Raw genomic sequence first — 18,482 nt, 5'->3', positions numbered from 1 at the left:
GTCTAGAAATCTTGAATCTAGGAATTCAGGACTTTAAGGCTTACGTAGGGATTCTAGGCTAAGTAGTCCTAGCCTCCATTAAGAGAAAATTAAATTTCTAAGTACTGGGAGTTCCTTTCGTGCAGACCTGCAGAAGCCCTTACATGCCTCTCTTCATTGCTCCTCACTTCACTTAACCGAGTTGGTTCTGTTAAGACCCTGTGCAAAAGAATCTTTAAGGCTTGCATCCCATTTCTTCCACCACATGGTCAGTTTGAGGATTCAGGGACCGAGTTGCCTCTCCAGGTCACCCTGGATGAGCTCTTTTTCCCTCCAGGCATCATCGATCACCTCCAAAGAATGGGAGGAGGTTATAGGGGAGCGTCTCTGCGTTAGCGTCCAGCTCTGGTAGCCTATAATTCTGACTGTGCCTTTTCTAACTGAATCTTACCAAGCGAAATCTCTAAGTTCATTTATCCACATAGGAGAACCACAAAACTCAACCTGAGCCTTTAGATGCCTTGGCGAGCATTCAGGAAGAAAATGTTCAACCATAACAGGAGCCACTCACAATAAACCCCAAAGTATACATCATAGCTTATCAGCCCATACTCACGTGATCTGGCTTGAGCATCTTTCAGAACTCAGCTTGATCCATGCCCACAGCCTACTGCCCACTTGCACATGGTCACGCTATTTCTCTTGAACATCAAAAGTATTCCTCCCTCACTTCTAGAGAACTTTGCCTTTTTTCCCCTCTTCCTATAGTCAATGAAAATGATTCTCTCTCCTCAAAAGTCGCTTCCCCATGAAATCTTTTTCCCTGTCTAAGATCTCAGACCTCAATTTCTAAAAATTTCCATCTCCTATGTTCTGTTCTTTCTGTCTGATACATGCATTTATTCTAGTCAATTCTAGCCTGCTTTTTTATATTCTGTTTCTGTCACTTCAATGTAAGCGTCAACAGACCCATTAACTCCTCTAATATCCTCAAAGCCTACAAAACTGCCCAGCACATTGTAGTCTCTCTATACATATGCCAGTCAAATGAAGTAATTAATTCATTTTGCAAATGAGAAAATAGAGTTTTGGCAGTCTGTTATTTTCTCTCTGTAGAGATGGGGTGTTACACAAACATCCTTGAACACAACATTATAAGTAAAAAGTAGCCAAAGCCAGGGTGAAGAGATGATTAACATTTCAGGGCAGGACTAGTCTTCCAGAGGACTTGAGTTCTGTTCCCAGCACCCACATGCCAGCGGATAATTGTCTGCCATGTTAGTAACCCTAGGGATCCAGCACCCTCTTCTGGCTTCCACAGGCACAATCACACACAGAGTATATAGGCATGTCTATAGGCGACTACTTCACACACATAAAACAAAAGCAATTTCTAAGTCGGTGAGTCCTACTAACTCTTATTTTTATTAGCTGCTATTACCTAAATAGCTACAAATGCCAGACTGTTTCTTTCCTTCCTTCCATGTCTGAATCTTTATCTCCAACCCATCGATAAGGAAACGGAGGGTCAGAGTTTGGTTCCCTTGCAAAGTTGCATAGCTAACACTTGACAAACCTGGGACTAGCTTGCACAGCTATCAATTCTGGAACTCAAGGTTTATCTTGCACAGCCATATTGATAAGACTTTATAGGTATAGCTTCTCCGACATTTCTAGGAGCTGTGAGCAAACTTCCGGTGCCTCCAGTCCTTAGGATTATTCTGGCCCCTCTTTCCCAATGATCCCTGAGGGTTCAGTAACATTCAGTCTTAACTCGACCCATCTCCAAGTTGAGGGTGTGATAATGACAGTTATATGGCATTCTATTATGTAATCTAGGAGAGAAGGAGCTGTACTCTCCACACGAGTCTCATTACAAGAAACACTCTGAGATTATTTCAACCAGACAAGGAGCCTCGAAAGTTCTGGGGGGTAAAGTTGAAGAGAAAACAAAACAAAGTTTTCTATCATGTGAGGGACAATGACTGTGTCAGTATTCTCTCAGGACCACAACAAACTCTCTCAGCCACTGGAATTACTCCAGCATGTGCATGTCGTAAGAGAAAATGACAGGAGCACAGAACACAGAGTGTCTTCAGAGCTTATTTTCTTTGATGGACATGCCCGCACACAACACTGTCCCTTACAGAGTAAAGGGGAGAAGAAACATCCACTTTACAGCCCTCCACGCTGCTGACACGAATGCTCTGTCCCCTGGCTTCTAAGCTCTTATGTGACTAAGGGTATGAAAACCCCCAACGTGAATGTGCCTCAAAATGGTCTGAAATGCTGCTAGGAAACTGTCGTTAAAGGTTAACAGAAAGTGTGTGGTTGCATCTCTATTATAGGAAGTATGCACACTGGACTCACCTGAAATGGTCCCCACCTATTGGAACGGAAGATCGATGTAGTTTGGTGTGTTGCCAACACCTGCCCTCCTGGAGCTAAGTCATCACCTCAGTTTGCTTGGCTGTGCCCTGTTTGCTTTCCTTGGATTTGGTTTCACCGATGGATATTCATGCATAACTATGCTTAGAGGAACCACATTTCTTTATAGAATATGCCTACATGGGTTATAGTTCTACATCAAAGGTCATACTCAATACCTTTGTTTTGGACAAGTGTCAGGAATAAGTAAAACATTATGTATCTTAACAACCGATTAAGGCCAGGAGCCTGGCATGCTATCAGGAACACTGGATGGAGGTGTTGCGGGCTGTGTGTTCTCAGCCCTATCCTGCTACTGATTCACTGCTCCTTGTAAGCAAGTCTGTTCATCGATCAAGAGCTCATTTCCTCCAGAAGTGGAATGGGAAGACACAGATTACTAGGCGGGATGAGCACAGAGAAGAATGTCAAAGAATTATAAATTTCAAAAGTTAAAGGAAACCCACATACTGTATCAAATATACTCCACCCATCTTGTGGGTTGAACCAAAAAAACAAGTAAGAGCAGGTGTTTATAAAAGTTAACCATTCACATGTGTATTGTTGACCTCCTCACCTGAGTAGTCTAGCCTATCAGCCACCACAAGCACCAATGTATACAGTCCTACCGGCATCACATAACAGGCAGCCTAAAGGAGGCATATATTCTATGTCGTCTGTAATTTCACCAGCCCCAACTCTCTTCGAGTGAAAAATGTGCTATAAAAAAAATACAGAATCAGGGGTTGGGGATTTAGCTCAGTGGAAGAGCGCTTGCCTAGCAAGTGCAAGGCCCTGGGTTTGGTCCCCAGCTCCGAAAAAAAAAAAAAAAAAAAAAAAAAAAAAAAAAAAAACAGAATCATCTAAATAAGAAAATTTAATCTCCCTGGCTATTTACCTGCACTTCTTTCCCAGAAAACACTTGGAATTTGTAGGAAATTGTTTTCATAGTCTTTCTAGCCTCTGTCAATTGATATATTCATTTTAGAAATTTTATCACTGTAAATATCCCCTTCCCAAATCCATATTATTTATTTAAGCATTTACATTTCAGTGTACAGATACAACTGTATACAACACAAATGGCCAAAAAAAGTACCTGTATCCACAAGCTAGATCTACTAGGGTTGGTAGCCAAAAATGCTACTTGAACTAAGTCATCTAAGATAGTTAGTCCTAAGTAACAGTCTCGTTTCCTTAAGTATAAATCCACACAGGGGCCAGTTCAGTCATTTGGAATATCAGTATCCTGGGACACACAAGCATGCATATGTGTGTATGAATGCAAAACACTCTTTGATGTATTTTTTCAAAAATAATGAAAGGAAATATTCTTCTTGGTTAAATAAAATGTTATTCAGTGGAAAGTTTAGCATCGTTGCTAGAAACTGGATCTTAAACAGTGAAGACCACAGAAGAGGCTCACTTAGTCTACCTTGTAGGGAAAGAAATGGTTTATAGGAAAAACGAAGAAGGGGCGTGTAGGAACAGACCTAGAATATTTGTAGAAAACAAACTTTGTTTTACAAGGTGGGGCTTCCGACCCTCAAAGAATACGCTAAGTACACGAGGCTTACCAGAGACAAACGGGGTCCAATAAGGATGGGTCTTAGCATTTCAGGATGGCAAAGAGATTGAGGGGAACATAAAAGAGATTTTGTTACCACTTGATCAATATCTCCTTTGACCAGAGTCTATGAAGAGAGATGGGGACAGGATGCACAAGCATCCGTTAAGGGAGCAGCATGGCATCATCACTGGAGAAGGAATTAGCCCCATTTCTGGGGTGTTAGAGCGGAAGGCATAGAAGTCTTGAGAGCAGTTTGAGACTTGCTGTTACGTAGATCACTCGAATCACTAGAACTTTCCATTTATTGACCTGTATGCCTTGGCCAGAGGCCACCTCAACAGAGGCTCAAATAAATAAAATAAAATAAAATAAAGGCATGAAAACTCTCGGTCAGTCACGTCTGAAGGGGGAAAGCAAGTCAGCGATGATTTTGACGGTCTCATGAAATCCAAGCGCTCAATGAGAACAGAACAAAATAAGAGGCTGTTTATGGTAGGGCTGTGGCTTTCATGCATGAGGATCACCTGCAGGCTTGTTAAAACAAAATGCTCCCCACGCGTTTCTGACTGAGTAGGTTTAGAGAGTCTGTATTTATAACAAACTCACAGGTACTATTGACGCTGATGCCGCTCCAGAGCTTCTCCTTTAGAACCGAGGTGGTGCACGGGCCAGACATGGTTCTCCTACCTCATGAGAAAGAATATGATGACGGGGACCAGGTGACTCCAGGGCTAGGTGCTAAAACATTATAGGGTAGAAAATGTGTTCTGTTTTCATTTTCCATTTCACAAAGTTTTTATTTTATGTGTCTGTGTGTGTGTGTGTGTGTGTGTGTGTGTGTGTGTGTGTGTATCAGATCCCCTGGAGCTGGAGTGATGTGATGTGTGTGGTGCTAACAATCAACTTTGGATCCTCTGGAAGAGCAGCAAACTCTCCTAACCACAAAGCTGTCCCTCATTTTCTATTTTAAACACTGTTGTTTACATTAATGAGAAAGACTCAGATATGTGCTAATTTATCTTTCAAATTCTTCCTGCTATTTCAAAATACATACATGCACACACACACATATATAAATATATACATATATATGATGAAAAGCTAAAAAGAGGTATGTATGGGAAGGTTTGGAGGGAGGAATGGGAAGGCATAAATAGTGTAATTATATTATAACCTCAAAAATAATTTATAAAAGTATGTTCCTGCTATTCACTAATCTTCTTCAGAATAAAAAAGAACAACCCTCACATCCACAGTCTTTAGCAAGGAACACACCATTATTTTAGTTGGGTGCCCCGGAAGCAGATCTCAATGTGAAGATGAAGTGCACATAGTGAAGGTGCACTGGGAAGGAAGGATGATTATAGAAAGAAAGAAAGAGAGAGAGGGGGAGAGAGAGAGAGAGAGAGAGAGAGAGAGAGAGAGAGAGAGAAAGACAGAAAGACAGAGAGGGAGAGGGGGAGAGAGAGAGAGAAGAAAGGGGAGGAGAGGGAAGGGAAGGGGAGGAGAGGGAAGGGAAGGGGAGGGGAGGGGAGGGAAGGGAAGGGAAGGGAAGGGAAGGGAAGGGAAGGGAAGGGAAGGGAAGGGAAGGGAAGGGAAGGGAAGGGAAGAACAGGACAGGAGAGGACAGGACAGGATAGGGGAAGAAAGGAGAAGAGGGGAGAAAAGGAGGGAAGGGAGGGTAGGGTAGGAAAGGAGGGGAGGGGAGGAGAGGGGAGGGGAGAGGAGAGAATAGGAGGGGAGAGGAAAGAAAAGATGGGACAGGGAAGGAGAGGGAGCAAAAGGAGAAATGAGAGCCAGTCACGAGAAATACGTTACTCAGACACTGAAACAAAACCCTACAGGGAAACCTTTGGAAATGAAGACATTATATACCTCAGAGCTGCTTGGAAGAGTGGGTGGTAAGTGGGGCATCAGCACTCCCACACCTGAAATTGGTTGGATAGGACTGGTCACAAGGATTCCCAGGCACCTCCACATCATGATGTCTATGAACAAAGAGAATCTAGCATGTTGAGGATCTCTCTCCACAAACAATGCAGGGGTGGCACTGCCTTCTACAGGGAAACAGTGCAGGCATCTGCAGGAATACAGGAAGAAGGTAGACACTGCCTGCTGCTGCTATGTAGTGTGCTCTGACACACTTAGTGTGTGCAGTGCACTGCTTTTATGGTGCCTACTATTTCTTGAAAGTGTCACTGACTTCCACGTATGGTTTTGATTCTTTAAGGATACATTTATTTAAGGAAAATTAATTAACCTAAAGGAAAATGCTGTGCAGATAATGCTCCAGATGGTATGGGTGTTGGCAAGATTCACAAAGGGACAGAAGTCAGATGACTGGAATTTGATGCACATGAGCAGAGCTGTTTGAGACAGGGGAGCAGCACATTGTGCCCTTCTGTAAAGGGTCACCTAGGTATTTTGGCTTTTTCAGAGCACAAAGACGCACTCCTAAGCATCAAACTCCGGAGTTTGTGGGAAAGCAGCTACAGACATTGTAGAAATAAAATTGTATGGCTGTACTCCAATAAGTCAACACGGAAATTTGAATTTCATAGAATTTTCACCTGACATATTCCTAACAACTTGAAAACTGTAAAGTGGTTCTTAGATTGCAGTTGGCATAAAGACCAGAGACTTTGCCAACTCCTAATTCAAACTCCAGCCCTGAAACATGCTCTGGTCCTCTCCGCAGTTTATATGACCTTGGTAAATGACTTAACTCTCCCTACCCCGATGGTGTCGTCCATATCATAGTGACAAGTGACATATCAACCTCTCATGATTGATGCACAAATATACAGAATCCCAGTGGATTCTGTAATGTGAGCTTCCCTAACAAGGTGCATGTCAATCATTGGAGACTGTCTCCTCTTGTGATTCTTCAAAATGGAAGCAACGCACCTAAAGACTTTCGCCTCCCATCCTGAGATGTGGTTACAGAAGCCATCCTTCCTGCCTGCAAGGAATCTAAGCATGAGGACGCTAATGTTTCTTTCACCGTTGGTGTCAGAGACCCAAAACTGGGTGCATCAGAAGCCAAAGTTTTCATTACACCTAAACTGAGGCTTTAAAGCGTGTGGTTCTCAGGTATGAAGGAACCTAAGAATCTCTTCTAAAATCTCAGGTTCAGAAAACCCAGGGATCTCGAAATTATCAAATATCCTGGTGACTGTTCTGCTACAGATGAATCTGGGGACAATTTAGGAAAGGCTATTCAGATACAGAGCATCCATCTAAGTGAGCATCCGTTCTGAAATCTTCCTTAGTGTTTCTTTATCTGTTTACACGGCCCATGACCAAGAGTCCTAGATCCCAGGGTTTGCTGAACATCCCAAGAGCAAGGGCTCTACAGCCTATTTAACTCTTCTGCCCCCTTCCTTCCATTGCTTCGAAAACTCCTGGATTAGAAGATGGTTTATGCAGAATTCTATATTTCAGATACAATATGCAAATGATCACACCCAATTAAATTTGCCAGTGCAATCTCCATGGACAGAAGCTATTTACAAATTCTTACCTGCAAATGCTTGAGCAGAATCCTGTCCTTTCCCTGATAAAATGTCACCTCTAAAATGTCACCTCTAAAGGTGTCACCTCAGGGGCTGGGGATTTAGCTCAGTGGTAGAGCGCTTACCTAGGAAGCGCAAGGCCCTGGGTTCGGTCCCCAGCTCCGAAAAAAAGAACCAAAAAAAAATAAAAAAATAAAAAAAATAAAGGTGTCACCTCTAAAATGCTTCTGTCTATACTATCCTCCCAAAAACATATCCCCCGACTCACAAAAGTGGGAAAATGAAACTGTGCCAACAGATTTCACAGAAGTGCATTTAACGTAGTAAACAAACAAACAAACAAAGACGTTCTATGTGGGACTAGGACCAAACCGTTCTGTGCAACATCTATTTTGTCTTCATGCTACACTGTGGGGCAGAACTACAGTGATCTTCATTTCACAAATGGATAAACTGAGACCTCTACAATGGATGCTGTCCAGAGCAACACTGGAACGTGTCTATAAAGTCCAGATCTTTACCTACTGACCTATCCCACGAAAGGACAAACATCTTAATAAGCCCCAAGCTCAACTTTCCCAGCTTAGCATTACTTAGTACATGTGGACATCTTCAAACACCCGCCCTCCCCCCCTCAGCATCTTCGAGTATTTGAAAGAGAATACATTTTAAGCCTTGGCCCAAGCAAGGTTCTTAGCATCCTATCACATCGTGCTCCTTGCTTTGTTCCTGTAAGCCATTGGTCTCCAGATGCTAGGTGTTGCCTTTAGGATACTCAACCCATCTGTCTTGCAGATCTGCTGTTTTAAATAAAATAAAAAAAATTAAAAAACCACATGGAAGAGTTCTTGGAACACTGTAAAGAATCATCTAAAATAGTAATTTCCCAGCCTGCCCTACTCATAGGAAATGTAAAACATTGAGAAGCAATGAGTCTATAGGTTTCATGAAAGCATCTCTAGTAGGCTGTGTAGTAGGAAAGGAGTAACGGGGACTGTTTGTCGGAAGGATCAGAGTGGTGGGAATCGTGGCTGCTTGCGGACCGTTTGACCTTCGTGCTGTCCTTCAGTTCAGTATTTCCTCCTCCTTCTCAGAGGGGATACAACTACTTGGCAGAGAGTAAATGCTTCGCAGAGTGCGACAACCAAAGTTCAACACCAACTGCAGTGACACTTCCACATCTGACCTTGGGTGAGCCATGCTCCTGCCTTGATATCAGATTCCCCAATATAAAAATGGGGAGCAAGTTTTGAATCCTTAAGGAATGTACCAATGGGTGGTAGCATCGAGGTAAAGCAGTTCTAACAAAATACTAATTACAAAAGCTACTGGGTTTTTACCTACAGGTAATTCCTTCAATACACTTAACCATGAATTTCCAAGATAAAATATTGGGAAATAAATACAAAATTGCCCCCCCCATGGCTGTTAGGAAAGGTAAATTATATAAGAGTTGTCAACAAAATTCACAGCCAGTGCAGGATGTGTATTAGCCTTAACTATTTACTATCTAGGGGGATGTCTGGGGCAAGCTGATGGCTCCCGCCCACTCCTGGGTTCTGTGTGTCAGAGATGTGACACGCATGAACCAAATGGGAGGCCAGGCCAAATGGCACTGAAAACAGAGGGCGGAGATGTGCCAGAAATCCAGGAGATGCGCAGACGGGAGGATAAGGATTCTGTGCAGGGAATGGAGAATGGGGTCTTGTGGGGAATCATGACTGTGCTTATTACACACCACATTATGTTTCTTCCCCATCAGACATCCCTTAAGGAAGAAAAAATATGCAGCCCTGTCGATAAATCTGCCTTTAAATTCTGTCTGCACTACACTAGCTGTTTGAGAGTAGGCAATGGTTTCTTGACTTTTCAAAAGATCACTTGTCACTGGAAAATGTCTACTGAAACTACTGGCATGAGTCCCTGACAGCTACACTTAGCCTGGATCGTGACCTTGACCTTGTGTTCACAGATGAGCGATCCCATAAGAGCCTATTTCTGGAGAATTCCAACTGACTGACACAGACCTTAAAAGGTGTTCCATTAATAAGGGCAACAAATAACACATCCTGAGCTCCTGGAGCGGAGCTCTCTGGAAGTGACCTTTCACCTTTCTGCCCTGGACTCTGGTTCCTCAAGTCCTTAAGAAAAGCCCCAGCATCCTTCCAATAGACTCCAACCTTTGTTTAAGTAAAGCATTGTTAACAAGTACCATGCAGAGGTGAAAAAGAACAGCTAGAGTCCAGACACAGGGGTTCTTTAAAGCTCTAGACTGTGTTTTCCAAATCTGTAAATCACAGAATCAATATTTCTCTGAAGAGCTGATAGAAAAAAAAATCCAGAAACACGAGGCATAAAACATCTACTTGGGCTTTGTTAGCATAGGATGGATTCCCAATAAACATTATTCTACCTAAGTTTCTTTTTTTTTTTTTTTTTTTTTTTATTAACTTGAGTATTTCTTATATACATTTCGAGTGTTATTCCCTTTCCCGGTTTCCGGGCAAACATCCCCCTCCCCCCTCCCCTTCCTTATGGGTGTTCCCCTCCCAACCCTCCCCCCATTGCCGCCCTCCCCCCATAGACTAGTTCACTGTGGGTTCAGTCTTAGCAGGACCCAGGGCTTCCCCTTCCACTGGTGCTCTTACTAGGATATTCATTGAAGGGGCTCGAGACCCCAAAAGTACAACAATGCCAAGCAACCAGAGCTTCCAGGGACTAAGCCACTACCTAAAGACTATACATGGACTGACCCTGGACTCTGACCCCATAGGTAGCAATGAATATTCTACCTAAGTTTCAAAATGCCAAGCTCTTTCTTGGAGAGATGGCTCGGCGGTTAAGAGTGTCTACTGCTCTTGCAAGGGACACAGGTTTGGTTCCCAGCACCAAATACAACCTTCTGGAATTCCTGTGTCAAGGAACCCAGTGCCCTCTTCTGGTCTGATATGCATTAGGCATCCGCATGGCGCACACATGTACATGATGACAAACACTCACAGAAGTAAAATAGAAGTAAGTGGATCATTTGTGTTGTTGTTGAGACAGAGTTTCTCTAAGCAGGTCTAGCTGTCCTGGAACTCCCTATGTAGACCAGGCTGACCTCCATCTCACAGTGATACGCCTGCCTCTGCCTCCCCAGGACTGGGATTAAAGGCCTGTGCCACTATATCCAGCAAATAAAATCACTTGTTTAAAAAGAACTTTCGGAACAAGTTTTTAAAGGTCCATAGTTTGGATGTGATCATGCAAAAATAAAAAAAAAAGTGTTGGCGCTCAGGAGGAATGTGGGGGTTGAGCGAATTTACATTTCGGTTGTTAAAGAAACTTTCTGATTTGTATTTCCTCAGTTACATGAAAATGGGCTGTGGTTTCCCACTGTTCTAATGTAGGTCTGAAAGGAAAGGGAATACAATGCAATTGCACAAGAAACAAAGAGGTGGGTGAAGAATCTTCCTACTTAGTCTCGCAGAGGAGTCCCATGAGGTTCTTGGCATCATACAATGTAGTAAAGGACTCTGGGGCTGATTATCCTGTGAGTGGGGTATTTTACCATCCAACTTGAGGTAGGGGTTGAGTGTAGACCAGGACATGGAAAGATCTGAGGCGGATGCTTAATGAGAGATGAATTCATCACTCTTATTGTTTTGGGATTTTGCTCCACCAATTCCTCCTCATTAATACAATGCTTGTTTTTAAAAGGTCATCTTTCCAAGGAAAGGTTTCATTTTAATTATCTAAGTCTTAATCCCAACTGTGACTTCTAGAGAAGCAGCAGCAGCGTGTAGACAGCCAGTAGATGTGAAAATCGTCTCACCCAGAAACAAAACATGGGGAGGCTGCCCAATGAGGTAGGCTCTACACAAGCCTGGTGGATATTTCCACTGCTCGTCACAGACTGAAGGCCCCTGTCTCTGACAAACCACAGATGTACAGAGTCAAAACTGATGAAGCTGTGGATCCGACTGGCAGCCTTAAAAGAAACAGTCAACCTTCTTAGTCGACCTTGGATCACCAAGTTTATTAGTCATTGCTACAAGAGTCACCCTTACTCTGACAATATTGCAGGCCAGTCCTAACGATTACCCTGTTGAGGGGACTTCTGCATTTTATTTTTATCTCTGCCTCAATGGCACGCAAAATGGAGTGCTCAAAGGGTGGGCTAAGAAGACTAAGGAGGGAGCTGATGAAAACACAGGCACTTTAACTTGGATGCCAAAGACAGTCAGTGGGGGAGTTGTAGAAATGGAGATGCCTTGTTCACTGCTTGGCCCCCCACCTCCTTCCATTTCCCTTTTCACTCTCTCCTCCAGGACCCCACCCAGCTACCCCCCTCTCACTATACACATACCTTTGAGCTAATTCTGAAGAAGAGAAGGTATTTTTCTTTTTAAACGAAGAATGGCATATGACAACCGACTGACAACCGAACACAATTTACACCGAAGTGTCTTTGACCTCCTTCCTAGAGGTCGACTTGGTTGCACAGCTAGGCTAAGGGGTCTTTTCGTTTCTCCTGTCTAGACTGTAACACCAAATCTCATCGCTGCACGGCAGTGCATTGTGAAGATCCCAACAAAGAACTGCAGCAGGACATCACACCAGCCGGCATCAGCACCAACACTCAGCATCAACATCAGCATCAACACATAGCTGAGAGAGCAGGACACATTTATTACCTATGTAAACTTGAGTCACTGCATTTCTAAAATGAAGGCAAGAGACCGATCTCCTCTCTCTCTCTCTCTCTCTCTCTCTCTCTCTCTCTCTCTCTCTCTCTCTCTCTCCTAGGATCCCTAATGAAGATTAAATGCGACATTCCACATAAAGCATTTAGAACTGTGCCTGGCACATATCAAGGGCCGGGTTAATGTGAGTTATTAAGAATATTAATGCCTCTGAAATGCACCTCGGCCCGCAGCACATCTTGAGTACTTGCAGGCAGAGAAGTAAGACAGTGAAAATCCAGGAGGAAAAAAGGAGAGTGCATGAGGGTAGCTAAAGAGGCATGGTAGAATGGCAGTTAGCAACATAGCAAGCGTTTGGTTGTAAAGCGTTGCTATGAGGCGACCAGGCTTGTATGACTTACAGGAGTGGTTGTCAACTAGACTATGGGAAGACTTTGTGCCTCCACTCACACAGTTAGCAGTGTTTGGGTATGGTTTCAGTTGTTGTAACATTGGGATGCTACTAATGGATGCTAGGGATGTTGTTAAATATCCTACACTACATAGGACAGCAAGGATCATCTATTCCAAATGCCAGTGCTGTTGAGGCCCGAGAAAACATGAATTATTATGTAGCATGACATTATCTTCATAAGGAAACTCTGGCACTTCACGAAGATGTGAACTGAGTGACCTTTAAAACCCCTGACTCTGAGGTTGAAGTTAATCCTCAACCTCAAACTTAAGTCAGCAGCAAATCTCACTTTTCCCCTTTAACCCTATCTTCAATCAATTTTCTTTTTTTTTTAAAGATTTATTTATTATATATGTACACTGTAGCTGTGTTCAGACACACCAGAGAGGGCATCAGATCTCATTACAGATGGTTGTGAGCCACCATGTGGTTGCTGGGATTTGAACTCAGAACCTCTGGAAGAGCAGTGAGTGCTCTTAACCACTGAGCCATCTCTCCACCCCTCAATTTTCTTTTGTAAACAAAGGTTACTAAATTTTTTGAAGGTTCACATGAGACATTAGGTAAAGTTATTCTTGCTAAAATGGTGGCAGCTGGAGTGGGTCAATGCTGAGAGAATCTTTCAAAATGATCTAGTTGACAAGACTCTCTTTCAAATTCTGTTTCCACTTAGACAAATAAAGAAGCTAAGCCAGAGAGGGGTAGAGACCTGAGCTAAGTCACGCAATGTGACACTCATCAAGAAGTGATAGAGTGTTTTAGCTAGTCATTGGCGATCACAAGAATTCCCTCTTCCCTCCCTGCATTGATTCTCTCATCTTTCATTTTCCCTATGATCATAGTCTGGGTATGTCACGGACTTTGGAAATTCCCTAAATCCGGGTTTCATCTGACAGAGGTGGCGCTGGTGAGAATAAGAAAAGAGGGAAAACTGGCTCTGGGAAAATGGACAAACTGCTAATTGATTAAGCTTTGGCAACTCCTGATGAAGCAGGAGGAGAAATGAGAGGTGACGTCAGTACCCTGCTTAGATGACTTGGAAGATGATGCATCAGTCAGATGACGGGAGAACAGGGGTACAGGTTGGGATGGTGTGCTGCTTTTGACAACTCCAGGTGCTGCCTTCAGTAGGTGATGGTCCGGAAGGAAGAGAGACTGAGCGGAGATGGGATGATGTTGGTGAGTCCAGAGTACAAAGAAAAGGCATTCGGTTTGATGGCCCAAGGAATAACATTTTGAAGTAAAACCTGGAATACTTGAGGACAACCACAAGTGTTATTGTCCTGGTGTTCTGGAACCCCCTACCTGCTCAGAACAGAGGGATTAAAGGCCTCCTGAAATTTTGGGTAACTTCACTGTGCTCTCGTTCTCCTAGAGTTTAAATGCCAAAGGTGACTCTACCACATAAAAAGTAATTATCGCAAAGATACTCCCCAGAGGAGGAAATGATGTAAACACAACAGGGAGATCAGAGAAAGGATGTACAAAGAAAAACAAATGCAACATTTAGTAACAAATTGGGAATGTTGGAACATCTGGTTACTTTGTATAACCTTTTTTTCTATAGGAAGGTATTTCCTAGATGGGAACTGCTTGTCAGGACTCTGTGGGTCTTGTCCTTTCTCTCTCGGGTACCACATCCATCACCAATGCTGCTTTCCTTCTCTAGCTGTGCTCATACGCAACAATGAGCAACTTCTGATCCGTTGGTCACTGATGCTGAAATCTCTGAGGACCAGACAAACATCTCTCAGCAGCTATAAGCCAGGGTCACCTACAGCTTTAGGACCCAAAGAATTCTATCCCCGAAATATGAAGACCAAGAAGGCAAACTTGCGCCATTCTGCCCTCCCACCCCCTTATTGGAAGACACTTTCATGTCAAATCTGATCCTTAAGAAACACTTCCTGTTTTCATGGGTAAAATGGGAAATCGCCAAGATTTTCTCCCAAGACTCAACTCTAAGAAGTCAACCACTTGCCAAGACTTCCACACCTTTGCCAATTAGCATTCCCCTGAATCAACAGCCACTTCTCTCACAAGCAGCCAGCAGTGCGCCATGCACAAGGTACAAGCAAGCCCGGGCAAGAAGCATCTTCAATTGAGATTGGATTCCGGGAAAGGCAACAGCAGGATGGTCCCTAGTACTGCCAGTGACTGAGACATCATCACGCAGCACAGAACATCCACACACTCCTGCCACTACACACGCGGGCTGCTTATACACATACACGCAAAAGGCAAATACCTCGTTACACATAGAGGGCACACTCAGTCACACACACAATCATCTACAGTCCATGGAGACATCATCCATCAAATTAACACCAATACGGGCAGATATACAACATAGCCTCTCTCCCTCTTCTCTCCTCTCTCCTCCTCTCCTTTTCACACACGACCTCATTTAGTCAGGGAACACGCATGCAGTTTTACAAGTACTTACCTACACAGGTGCAGGGCAGCCTTTCAACCTTCAGTGGTCCCACGCTGCAGACAAGTCCTCCCCAGACAGACAGTCCACCCACCCACACTGACACACAGCCCATCCGTGCGACAAAGGCTGGTGGGTATCGGAAGTACAGAACCCTGAAGCCCCCTCCAACCCGGGCATCCCGCCCCGCCCCCTCTCGGCATCCCCACCTTCACACGTGGGCTCCTGGGGTTCTGATCTCGTGGCGCACTCCCAGCCCCACGCGGCTGCGGAAGGCTAAGGAGAGCGGCACCCTGGCAGATCGCTGCGGCCACCTTTAGCGCAGAGCCCTGCTTCTGCCGCTGCTGCTGCGCTGAGCAGCGCACCCCGCCACTGCCTGCGCCCTCGCCGCCGCCCCCTGATGCCGGCTCCAGCCCCCGCGCTCGGGAAAAGGCAAGAAGGCGGGCACCTGCACCAGCTTAGGCTGGAGACCCCAGATTGGGCTCACCTGGGCACGCAGAGCATCCTCCTCCTTCCAACCAAGCCAGGCTCGGCAGGCTCCACAGCCCCCAGCTTAGGTGTCCCTGCGGTCCGGCTCGCTGCCGCCCCCACAGGGCACGCGGGGTGCCACCTGTGCAGAGGGGCGCACTGGGGAGTGGGCACAGAGATTGCCCGATCTCACACCCCTGGGCTGGCCAGCATGTGCTCTCTCTGACCAGGACCACCGTACCCATTCGCTGGGGACAGGGGGCAAACCCTGGCCTCACTGCAGACTCCTCGGTGACCTTGGGCAAATCTGTTCACCTCTTTGAGTGTCCACTTCCTCTATTCAGAGACAATAAACTCCAGACTGCTCTGAGGTGTCTGTGCCAGAGGCAATCCTTTTGTGCAGTCTACTTCCTCCTTCTCATGCCTGACACCGCCTGGCCCAGAGCAAGGTTTGGCTGGGAGTGGCCTTCAAGGGAGTACCTGGCACTTCGGGAATTGGAGCACAAGTTCTGCAGACTTAATGCTTTCAGATGTTTGAGGGCTCCCTAAGCGATCAGCCCCATCCTTGTGAGTCTGCTCTTTGCCATCTTATCTGAAGTTAGTGAGCTGGTTCTCCCAGCTCTGACCACCTGTGACCTTGACCACGTGACTAGACAGGAACTGGCCTCAGTGCTCTCACATGGAAGGCAGGGTACAAACTGATAGTAGTGTTACACGCTTCCGAACGTCCAGGCGTGGGTACCACTCAGGGATCTGAAGTGTCTGTGAGGGCCGATGACAGCGCAAAATCCATCTGCTGTCAACAAATCTGATCAAAGCCTCCAATCACAAGGAAGAAATAGTGCAAGTGTTAAAATGTTAAAACGTTGCTAGGGCAGTTTGGAAAGAGGCCGAGCCTTTATCAACTCGGATGTGGGAGAGGCCCTAAAACCTTAGAATGAAGAATTCATCTTCAAGTACCACCAAGGCTGTCTGGAAGCCGCCCAACAGAACTGTGAGCAGTGATCAACTTCTGAGAGCAGAGAAAGTGTCCGAGACAGTCTTAAAAATCATTAACCTACTGTTTGCCGGAACCAATTCAGGTGAAATCAGGAGTTTGTGCTGGATAGTTTGTATCCAGTATGGGGACTGAACCCAAGGTCTCACACATCCTAGGCTAGTCCCCAGCTGCTTTGTCCTGTTACTTGATTGTTTGCTTAGTTTTGGGACAGGATCCATGCTGGAATTTGAAGCCTTCATGCTTTAACCTCCATTGTGCAAGGATTACAGGAACCCACCGTGGTTGGCCAAAAGTTTAAATTGACCACCCTTTTCACCAAAACATCTCATGACTTTAGTTGGTCTTCCTAATGGCCTACTGCCTTCCTTCAGGGTAATAGGACCATATGGGTTTGAGGATGAATGAGTCAAAGAAAACAGACAGATTTTGGAAGTTGAAGACAGGCCTGAGTCTCACTACCTCCATGTACCCCCAGCCCAGAAAGGATGGCGTCCCTGTAGAAACATTGATATTAACAGGAGAAGCTATTCAATTAGTAAACTAGTGATTATTAAATTAGTAATCTGAAGAACTGTTAGGTGACCACACATCCTAAGTCATCAAGGGATTTGCTGCCATGATGGATAATTTATACAGTATTTGTCTCTTGCACGGTCACACCAGTGCCTTACTTTGATGAACAATGATCAAGGTATCCCAGATAGCCAGCTGCTTTGCTAACCCAAACCTTATTGTGTCAATGTCACAATGCCCTTTCCCTCTTCCTTCTACAATAGAGGTTCTCAACCTGTGGGTCATGACCACTTTGGGAGTCGTATATCACATATCTTTCACATTAGATATTGACATTTGTAATGGCAGGTTTTGCGTGTCAGCTTGACACATCTGAATCATCAGAGAGAAAAATGCCTCGGTTGAGAAAATGTCTCTATGAGATCCAGCTGTAAAGAATTTTCTCAATTAGTGACTAATGAGGGAGGGCCCAGTTCACGGTGGGTGGTGCCCTCTCTGGGCTGGTGGTTGTAGATTCTATAAGGAAGCAGGCTGAGCAATCCAGGGGAAGCCATCCAATAATCAGCACCCCTCCTTGGCTTCTGCATCAGCTCCTGCTTCCAGTACCTTTCCCTGTTTGAGTTCCTGTCCTGACTTCCTCCAATAATGAACAAAAACATGAAAGTGTAAGCAAAAACCCTCTTCTCTCCAACTTGCTTTTTGGCCACGGTATTTCATCATAGCAATAGAAACTCTAACTAAGACACTACAATTCAAAAGAGTGGCAAAATTACAGTTATGAAGTAATAACAAAATAATTTTATGGTTGAGGGTTCCCACATGAGGAACTGTATTAAAGGGCTGCAGCCTTAGGAAGGCTGAGAACCGCTGCAATAGAATGTCCATGAAAGGGTGACACTTGGGAAGAGAGAGACTCAGGTGCAGAAGGGTCGCAAATGTAACGAGTGGTTCAGATGCCTCAATTGTGTGGGTTTGCAAGGGTGGGACAGATGAGGAGACAAAGAACAAATCTATTCCAAAATTAATGAACAAAATTGAGAAAGAAAGCAAGAGGCCTTATCAAGCCAAGATCGTGTCTATGTAATAACTACTATCGCTGGCACTTTGTGTTAACCTAGCAGTGTTGGCTGCCGCCAAGCCAGCTGCCCCGAAACAGGGAGAACCGAGGCGACAAGAGTAGCCGAGCGGTTATCACAAGCAAGATAAGAACACCCTGGCCCCTCGTGTTCTCTGTTCTTTACCTGTCCTGATGCTGTTTGGCTTAACTATTTATCTTTGAAGGGGCAGTTAAATGATTCCTGTTTTATGACCAATAAAAATCAAATAAATGACTATTGAGTCTGTTTGGGGGGTGACAGCCCAAACATGAAGACAGGTAGTAAGAGTATAATTCAGTGAACGAAACCCAAATGAAAGGTTAGTGGTTTCTTCATT

At 44.6% G+C, this 18,482-nt stretch overlaps 1 protein-coding gene across 3 annotated transcripts in view; it reads right to left on the bottom strand.

Annotated features, from left to right (window-relative positions):
- Htr4 (5-hydroxytryptamine receptor 4) overlaps window positions 1–16,350 on the bottom strand; it is a 185,051-nt gene extending 168,701 nt beyond the window's left edge. The window contains exon 1 of one of the 3 annotated variants that reach the window (NM_012853.2): window positions 15,555–16,350. The gene's annotated coding sequence lies outside the window, so the exon portion shown is untranslated. Of the gene's footprint in view, window positions 1–15,276; window positions 15,406–15,554 lie in introns of those variants that run through there. The other 2 variants (XM_006254793.5, XM_017600859.3) reach the window with 2 other exon arrangements.
- Between the last annotated feature and the right edge of the window lie 2,132 nt (window positions 16,351–18,482).

Source organism: Rattus norvegicus, chromosome 18 (assembly GCF_036323735.1).
Source record: "Rattus norvegicus strain BN/NHsdMcwi chromosome 18, GRCr8, whole genome shotgun sequence".
Lineage (NCBI taxonomy): Eukaryota > Metazoa > Chordata > Mammalia > Rodentia > Muridae > Rattus > Rattus norvegicus.
The sequence above is the reverse complement of the archived record's forward strand: the minus strand, read 5'-3'. Positions and strand labels throughout refer to the sequence as shown.